This window comes from Aptenodytes patagonicus, chromosome 4, assembly GCF_965638725.1.
Source record: "Aptenodytes patagonicus chromosome 4, bAptPat1.pri.cur, whole genome shotgun sequence".
Taxonomy (NCBI): Eukaryota; Metazoa; Chordata; class Aves; order Sphenisciformes; family Spheniscidae; genus Aptenodytes; species Aptenodytes patagonicus.
In genome coordinates, this window is record NC_134952.1 from 25952399 (window position 1) to 25962863 (window position 10465).

The window sequence follows — 10465 nt, forward strand, 5'->3', positions numbered from 1 at the left end:
TATGGCTTCCCTGTAGTTCCAAATATATTACTCTAAATTATTCTGATCTAAATGATTTATTTACCTGCTTTTACTCATTTTAAATACCTAATCAAAAAACACCATTCATTTAAGAAACAATATTGCAATAATTATAAAGGCAGATACATTCTTGAATGATTTTTTTGATCTAGTACCAATGATGTGTGCAGAAATATCCTTATCGGCCACTGACTAGAGCTGTCCGCAGCTAGATTGAGTACATCAGACCGCCACCTTCTTGTTTGGGACAATCAGCCCATTTGACATCTCCTCCCCCCGTCCGTCCGTCCCCCGTCCCCCCCGAGTCTTCTTTTCTGGTAAAGAAAATATGCAGAAAATTATCTCCTCAAAAATAGTACATCAGTACCATTTGCGCACTTGAAAAAGATAAAACACTCTGGAAATAACCAAAGTTCTAACCCTTTTCCTCTGTGCTTGACTGTCAGGCCTACTGATGGTACAAACTGTAGCACTATTTTTTATAAAATAATTTTTTTCAGAGATACACATATGAAAAGATCAGGATGATTTAATATCTGAGATAAACATGTTGACAAGCAAAAAGTAAAAAAGCTGTCTTTTATCCTTTTGGGCCCAAGGGGAAAAGGCCTTTCCAGAGAATAAGCATTTTCTGAGTCTAGTGACAGAGCACTATTGATTGTTTAGATACTTGTTTACATTTCCATTTTTAGCATCTATTAGTACCATGATTTTACAATTCCTTTCACAATTCAAAGTTGAGTCCTGATAGAAGCAAATTCTGAAACACTTTAGCTGAGTTCTTTTCTCTTTGGGTAAGCGTTGCACTGCAGTTCCCAACTCACAGGTAACTGCAAAATTCAGCAGGATTTCCGAGCCAAATCTGACTCCATGAAACAAGCTCTCCAGAGGCAGGCTTTATCTCAGAGTCTCCCTCTGACTTCAGAAGGATTGTACTTTAAAAAAAAAAAAATTATTAGAGAACTAAGCTGGGTTTACAACACAGCCCATAAGCAATGAACTGGCACAATTTCTGAGGCAGTAACTTCCTGCCCTTCTTCACCCACTGGAACAAACACCCCTGGGCACACAGGGGAACTCTTAAATCAGCTTTGCCACTAGAAGATCTGTGAAACCATCTGCCAGCTTTTACGGAGAATAATAAACCTCACTCAAAACGTTATAAATTGTAAAGTTTCCTTAACAGACTCACAACTAAGTTGCAATAAGGTTTAATTGACCCAATCTATGTCAGTTGTTTCCTCAAGATTTCTAAAATCAGTATCTTCAGTTTGTTCCTATTACTAGAGAATGCAATGAGTTAGGAAACACGTAAGCAGTTTTTCTAATGCAAACCAGTCAAGGAATTTTCTTCTTTAAGTAGTCTTTGACTTTACCCACTAGTAATTCTTGACATTTCATCTCAAAACCAAAATTAATTATCTTATTTTGTACTTAGTTTGTGCATGCACTTTGAAGAGTTTAGGTTTTGCCTCTTTTCATATATATTATTACATATTTCTGTATTTCCTTTGGAAGTCCTCACTACTGTTACTGGAAATCTGGAAAATATATATGCATTTTCTTGACCTTTATAACTAAGAGGCAAGTAGGTTTTGCTTGGTATTTCTCTATTATTTTATTTTGAATCACACATTAACTTACTTATTATTCAGAGGATGTCCTATTAATTAATTTACCTAATTTTTCCTTTGTTGTTTCATTGTTGACTTTCTTTATTGGTCTTTTTTTGGTCCAGACTTTTTCTGGATTTCATTTTTATTGGTAGGAATGCCTGAACAGGCCAGACAACTAGCCATCCTCATTCGTAACAGTTAAAGAAAGAAAAAACATTGGGAGCAGTAAGTAGAAGACAGAGAACCCATTGCTTTCACACCTTAAGCGACATGGTCTTAAACTTCAGAACAAAGAAAGTGACACTAGGAACGTCACATCATCAAGCCCTTTTATGTAACTTAACGAGATACTCTATACTGAATTTGAAAATCATTGGGCAGGATGCTAATTCCACAATTAATCATATATATATAGAAATATGTATAAAAAACACTCTATTATATGTATGCACAAATACCTCAGTGTAAAGCTGACCAACACTAGTGCTAGTAAAGCTTGAACATATGAAATTCCCTTTGACATTCAAGCGGTACATATTCCCACATCATTTAATTGCTCAGCTTTATTTATTACTCAAATCACAGTTAAGACACGGGCTTCTTTGTCTCTGTTTTCTAAGGGTTCTTTCTGAAAGCGTTCTTTGTATGTATTATCTATACATTCAAGGCAAGAATACTTCCAAAACATTTTAAAGCTGCATCCAAATCCAGCAGTATTTAAAACACTCATACACATCAAAGAAGCACTCTTTGGTAGCGGTAACTCACTCGACAGGGGTTTACCTTATGGATCAGAATGAGCAAAATAATAAGGTAGAAGTATTAAAAAAAAAATAACTTCAGGAGCTGGGATGATGAGGAAGAAGCAAAATAATTTGGTGAGTAAGATATTAGGTACTTATAAAACTCAAGTTTAATTATTGGTTTTCTGACAGACTTTTTTTTTATGTATTCATAAGCTCAATTCCTCGTTCATAAAAGAGCTGTTACAAATCTCTGTAGGACTGAGACCACCTCTTAGTATGTGTGTCTACAATCTGAAGACTAGGAAATCTTGTGTATTTGTTTATAGCAAATTACATATTAAAAAACAAAATAAAATACATGGACCCAGACAGTATAACCTACCTTGGTGTACTGGTTTTGGCTGTGTGGTGCTTAGCTGCCTATTGGAGTTAAACCACGACACTTGGAAACGATACCTCTAACTCAAAGCAGCTACATTCATCAAACCTTTAGTCAAGAAAAAGTTGTAAGGAACACTCTCAGCAAACTATTTAAAAGCTAAACTCCTAATTATTACTTTCCACTTTGCCCAGTATGCAGCTGTTTCTGGTGATGAAAGTAAATGTATTTCTGAAAGGTATTGCCTTACATGGAAAAATAAATCTCTAAAGCCTAACAGAGCTGTAAATAAAACACAGTTCTGCTCTAAATTTCTAAACTTTATACCTGAAAAATTGCCCATTTTTACAATATTTCAGCCTGTCAGGTTGAGAAAATATCAGTAAAGAAACTAAGCTATAAGGGTAGTGTTTTTCTAGAAGCGATCTCGCTCTCCTGCTCCCTTTTTCTCTCCCTGTCTCTTTCATGATACTGTCCCTCTAATGCAATAATCAGTTAGGTTACAGGACTTTCTCTGTAAGCAGGAATTCAGTTTCAGTTTTATTTGTACCTATGTAAGGTCAGGGTTGTGGCTGCCACCTTTCAAGGAAATAGTTTAACCACTAGGTTTTTGGTTTGGTCAGGACTGTCTCCCCTTTGTTTGTGATGGGTCCCACTGATGAGGATAAAATCTGTTTCTTTGGACCAGAGAGAATAGAAAAAACTGGACTTGATTCTGGAGCCAAGTAGTTACACTACTTGCCTGAGAAGAAGAGAGTAAGGTTATAGATGCTGTCTCAAGGACAGAGCCAGTACTTTACAATCAATCATCTGCACGTGGATTGACAAAAAACTATTGAAAATAAGAATTGGAGCCTAGCACATCCCTCCAGGATGCCAGCCCTCAACGTTATAGCAATCGTGGTAGGGAATAAAGAGGGAAGTGGTGCAATTAGCTTTAATTCTTAAAACTGTTGTGGTTGCCATTACATTTCCTGAGACGCTAGATCCTGTTCATACTTGGTAGGTGTTTCCCGAGAATGCCTGGTAGATAGAGCTCTCCGCAGGGGACTGAAGGAGAGGAATGTTGATGTTCTGGATTCTGATCGGGTTTAGGCATGATTTGGTATTAGCTAGGTCCTAAGCATCAAAACAGATGTGCCTTCAATGCCTGGAAAATTTTAAAGGCTATGCTATGGCTCTTAGGAAGCTCAGGTGCCTCCTAAGTTAATCAGCAGCTTTGGGCTTCGGTGGAATATAAAGACTTGTATGTTATTGGATCAGCTTCTTGGAACATAGGGAAAAGAGAGGATCTTGAGCAAGTACCAAAGCCGCTTCTGAGCTTGACAAGAGGACTACAGGAAAACAACAAAGTCTATCCTACGCTGAAAGGAGTTGTGGAAGTAGACTAGTGGTTTTGAATGTTGTGGAGAACCATATTAATAATATACAATGTATAGGATGGCTTGCTTGGTGTGTGGTAGAGGCAGAAACTGAAGTAGCACAAAGTAGACCACGTCCCTACAGACGGCAGCTTTTTCCTGGGTTTTATGCCAGCACAGTTGTTAAGGAATTTTTCAAATAATAGTAAGTAAAAATCAGCATGTAAATACTATAAGGTTTTATATTGTAATGCTTATTTTAAGTAAATTAAAAGTGAAGCAAAGTTCTACAGTAATGAAACCAAAATCCAGTGGTTCCCATTCCCCGTTCATACATTATTATTAATTAACCTGATGGAGTTTCAATTTGTCACAGCTGGGCAAGTACTCATTGGGGAATTCAGCGATAGTACTGGTGGGTGGAAAACCACGAAAGCCCAGTAGTATTGTGTGAAGTCACTAAGCATGAAAGAATTGGCTTCGTTAATGGCCTTATTACAAATAGCACATTCACAGCTCTGCATGCCTAAAGCTATATATGTACATACAAAAGGAAATTTAGAAGTATAAATGTTCTATTAATATTTTGATTCATCTCTAATCATTTTGGCAGCATCCGTAAATGAAAGTTGCAAAGTAACTGAGGAAGGTCACTTCTGCGTTTCAGCAACCAGGGAAGCAGAAGGATGCATGGAGACACGTGCATGGAAACCTGGAACCACTTCTTGGTTCTGACTGTGTAAAGGGGGGCAGAAAGTACTTCTGAGCCGAGTCCTTCCCCATCTTCTGCCTAGAGCAGACTTGCAGTGCGTGTCGCATCGCAGGTGCTTTCCAATTCCCAGAGCTAGTAAGATCAGTACAAATTTAAAAGCCTGGATTTTCTAATTAACCAAATTCTATTGATTTATTTTATCCAGCCAGTTCAAGGATATTTGTTATCCTCATCTTCTCTATCCCTGTTCCTATTAGGAAAACAGAATAACTGAAAGCTGGATTTCTTTCAAGTTAAATGATTTTTAATGTTCAAAACTTCAGATAAGATTTGAAGTAAGTCTCCCTAGCTTCTGAGATTTCATCATCAATAACAAACTGCCTGTCCTCTAATATGATAATACTAAATTTATTTGAAAAGGAGAGTAACAAAGTATTTTGTAAAGTATAAATATTAATCAAGTTTCCATATAATAGATAGTTTAGGAGTGACTTTGCCCAAATGCGACAAAGAGATTTGCTCTTCAGTAGAAATGGACTGCTTGGCTCTCCCCATTTTCTGCCTTTTTTGTAGACCAATCCTTCTAAAGCAGTCCTCTATCTCCAGAGTCGTTCCAATGAGAGATAGCAGTTAAATCCCTATAAGAAGTGAATAGTAATGGCAAATATGCTACCATGAGAAGTAGCTTTGTAATGCATTTGCTCCCTTATGATTTCATGAAAGTTTTTTTTCTTTTTGTAAAATGTATAAAGAGCTAATGTGCATTTTGATTATTTTTTTTCCATGCTGGTCTGACATAACAGTAAAAGAAGTAGCAAAATAGCAGTAATTTGTACAGATTATGCCACATGTAGCTTTATTGTGGAACACACACAAAAAATAACCTGCTGAAAATTGTATTAATAACCAAAACCAGGCTATGAGAATACAATGCCAGTAAACTAGTAAGGAGATACAGCATAAATATATCTGTTTGGCATTCACGTCTCAAGATTTATGGTCCTGGCCTGTCAGCAACATTTATGCTTAGCTGTATGCTGCCTAGCTACTTTTGAGGATTTCTCAATCCTCAGCTCAGAAGCTGCTTTCTCTGTTCTTAGTCACTCATAAGTAATATTTTCCAGAAAATTTAGAATCTAATTCTAGGAATTGTGAACTTCCTGTGAATTGTGAATTTCCTGGAAGAAAAAAGGATATAGACCTCCAAGAGACCTCTAGCAAAGGATTTAAGTGCTTCAATTATTAGCTTAGAGGCTGACTTCCTCATAAAAAGCCCTGCTTTAATTTGAGCATGCTGGCTGGGCAGTGGAATAGCACATTCCTTCAAAATAATACTGAGGCTGGACCTATTAAAGAAGAATCTAAGTCACACTACTGTGATAACAGTTCCTTATACATTTTCATAGGATGAAAATCTGGAAAGTGATCTGTTAGCCTGATACGGTTAGACTTCTCATGTTGGTTGACTGAACTATTAGCTACCACATTCAATCTCCTTAAGCATGAATATATAATGTGGATAAAAGCCTAGAGCCAAGTAAGTAATCACTAAATTACAATTTAAATTCTTAGTATGTAGAGGGCAGCTTTTATTTCCTCCAAGATTTCAGAAGCACACTCTGCTTTATGCAAATATGACTCGCCAAGTTTGCACGCAAGTAGTTCGGTTTAAAACTCAGTCAAGAACAGATCTGTCAAGATAAACTTCAAATCCTGTTAGACCTGTTTATTTCCACTGCTTTTTATACGAAACTCTTCAGAGAAGAAGCCACACACAGACTGAAAAGCTGTAGGGAGAGGGAAGAGATTTGATTTGAATTCCAGTCCATTGTATTCACAACAGTATTTCTATTTGTATGTATAATCCCTGGTAGGTCACCAATCATTTAGAGCCAGAGAACACTTACAAGCAGTTGTACATAAATAAAGTTAGAAAAATATAAAAGCTGGAATACAGTAAGATATACAGTAGACATGGTTCTATGGATGCTTATTAAATGTAACATGCTAGGTATTATTTTGGTTCTTTTCTGGAAGAAAATGTTTGGGCTTTCCTAAGTATGAGTATTGGGAATTTCTGCAGCTCCTTGTCTTGCTTTCTCTAAGCCCAGCTGTGCAATAATCTTCAGACCAAGGTAGCATCTTGCAGTAACTTTTTCTCAGGTAGAGGCAGAATAGTTTATTGTCAAGGACTGAAATGAGAAGGGCTAGTGAAATCCTAGCTGATTTCTGATGCACAAAGTTTTCATTGTACTGACAAGACCTTGTTGGATCAACTACCTGGGAATGTTGATCTGAAGCACAGTTGATTCAGGAGTTGATTCAGTTTTGAAGACTGAGAGGGAATCAAGGGAAGGATAGGAGTAGGAGAGGCAGGTGGCTGAGAGTCTGGGGAAAACTTCTCAATGGAAGGAGCAGCTTCCTAGAGCTGGTCAGAAAATAATGTCCCCTGACTATGAGGACTTATGAGGTTTTGACAGATTTTTCTCTTTCATATCAGGACAAAGCTGAGATCTGAAGCATGATTAAGTCAGAATATTTTTTGGCTTAACAGCTCATGAACAGTCAGTGTTTGTGACAGCTTTAAAAAGGTAAAATATGTAATTCTGAGAAGTCCATTTTTTTTCCCCAAGAATGTGTTATCTATAGACTAATCTTCTATTTTGTTTGCTTTAAATTAATTAGAATTTTCACTGAGGACAGAAAAAAGTGTAATTGGAAAACAACTAGTGCCAAAGGCCAGCAGGAGTGCTGAGAGTCACTCTGGGGGAAAAGGAGAAGGCTCAGCAAACAACATGGACTCTGGTGCTATGTTTTTTGAAGAGGATCTTGTGGCGTTAAAAAAGATCCTGGTGCCTTTCACTGAATGTCACAAACCTGGGCCTGCCCTGGTTAAATTAAGACCATTGTAGAGCTCGCCTATCATCTTTAGTGTCATACTTTCAAAAACTGTAGTGGTTAACTTTGATACAAATTCTGCTTAAACAATAATTTTGTTACCAGAAGGCAGCGTGCTTTTTTTTAAAAGAAACAAGTAGGTTATGTTCTCAAACAGTAGTAGATAAAGGAGCTGCTCATCTTCCATATTTTGTGCGGAGCACATGGTCTTGTTAATTGTCCTGGTTACTCTGCTGTATCACCTATCCTTGCCACAGGGTTTGAGATAAATAATTTTTACAGGATTTTAATAGGTCTGTGATAATTAAATTAATATGAAAAACATCTTGTAGTTGAATAGGTTTTTTGGTTAGGACATGCCCATACATATCAAGTCTTAGCAAGTTAGTTTCTTTTGGCTAGGGTGTTGGGGGCGGGGGGGAGGGCAGGGGTGAATAGTAAATTCATTAAAATACATGGTTTCAGATATTCCCAAACTGTTTATTAAATGCAGTCAAACTTGTTGAAGTATGATGACAGAGAAAAAAATACTACAAAAGGTGGGATCAGGTTCACACGTTTGCAGAGGGAGGAGACATTTTTTAATCAAAAAGCCCAGTGTGTTAGCCTTCCTTCTGGATGTGGACAAGTTGTTTGATTTCCTTCTGGATGTGACATGACTTAAATCCATAGGTCCTTTGTTAATCAGAGCCTTAATCAAAGGGCTGTGGAAGCTGAGGTTGGCCACTCTTTTTCTCAGTTTTGGATGCTGTTCTGCTTCGTACAAGTAGCCAAATCTTCAGAGCAGCAGAAACTAGACAGCAGTATCTTGTGTCCTAATCACAAGGATATAGACTAATTGTCTTTCTTTCCTGCTACCTCAGTGATTATTTGAAGATTTTTTTATAGCTAAACCAGTGTCTAAGTCTCAAAACATTGCATAGTTTGATGATTTAACAAACTGCCAGAATATGTAGTTTCAGTATTCTGGGAGAATATATCAAATGCTGGACTACTGGGAAAGAAAAGAAACTCCTCCATAGCTTATAATTCATTTTCCTTACTAATAGTTTCAAAGAAATATTTAACTTTATGTTATGTCAGGTGTTTCTGATAAAGTGTTGTTGCTTCTTATTTTCTGGAAAACCCCAGCTTTTGCATAAAGCAAATCAGTTTCTTCCTGCCAGAGTATTTTCTAATGGAAATAGGGGTGGGAATGAAAACGTACAAGCAAAATTGCTTTATAGCCAGCCTAGACTTGCAAAGCATTATCTCAGAATAGTGCAAATAATATTAATACATTAAGATGAAGACAGACTTATAAAGGATATTTTTTGTATGAATCACTACACCGAATGCTAATCTGCAATAATCATATCCTTAATTGTCATTATTGCAGGAACAATATTTAACCCAGCCTTCCTCAGGAAAGTCATTGCCTAGAGTTATATTAGTGCCTAGATAGATATAATATATTATATCTCTGTATAATATCTGTATGATATATGATATATCTCCCTCTATCATATGTAGAATGTATAATATATTATAGAGAAATATTATCACCTAGAATTATGTTAGGTAAAACCCCTAAATTCTTAAATCACTTCACAGGGAACATATAAGCAGTATATGGTACTAAAGATTTTTTCCTAAGGATTCATTTGACCTTTATTCAGCGTCCTAAAGTAAACACCTACATTATTCCATAGCATCCCTCAAGAGCGTTAAGTCAAGAAAAGGCCTTGTATCTCCAAATGTTTGCTTCTGCTGATAGCACGCTACAAATAGTAGCCATAATCAGGATTTCCACCTGATGTTTATAAAATGTAATCTTGTCTCAGCTACTGAGGTCCTATGGTAAAGGTGATAAGGTCCTGCTGAATATTTTCACATTCCTTCAGTTCAAAATATTTTGACTGAAAAAAAGCAAAGGCATTTTTTTCCAGTGGTGTTTGTCCATACACCACAGTAACAACAGAATGCAAGCCAAATCAAAACAGTGCTGCTCTATAAGGTCAGATCCTTCACTTAATTCTCTGCTGCAAGGAACTCTGATGAGGATTTTTTTTCCCCTTTAAAATATGAAACACCCTTTTTCGAAACAAAAATCAAACTCAAATAGTGGTGTAAGTTCTGCTGAGAAAAAATACCGTCAGATAGTAACAGTCTGTAAACTTAGTGTTAGGATTTTATGCTGTTTCCCTCTCAGCTCTTCCTCCTGCCTTTCTGCTAGACTGGTCATCATGGGTTGCAGGAGGGCTTGGATGCAGGCGGAGGACCGGCCCCTTCAGCAGCTCAGAGTAACTGGAGCAGCAGTTAGAGTCTAAGAGATACCAGTGAAGTTGGTGTTTGCTGTAGATTCAGATTTGCGGCTAAAAGCAACACAGCTTTTTACTCCGCTTTTCATGCAATTTATAATTGAAAAGCAGCAGAAGTCTAGTAGAAGAGTAAGCAATAGTTTGAATTACGTTTTGCTGTTAGGAGACAAATTATACAGATAAATTTGGCTGATTCTTGTGGGGCCACTGATAGTATCAGCTGGAAAAAAATAGAGATGTGATCAGAGTAACAGGAAGGGGAACAAAAGCTGATTAATCGGCAGACGGTCAGTGGTCATCATCGTTAAAGCTGACGTGGAAACACAACATTACAGTGTTTGAAGGAACCCATGAGAATGGATGAGAACAAAACTTGGGTGCGGTCAGGTGAAATCGGGGGGTTTCTGAAGCAGGACATTCTGCTTCAGCAGA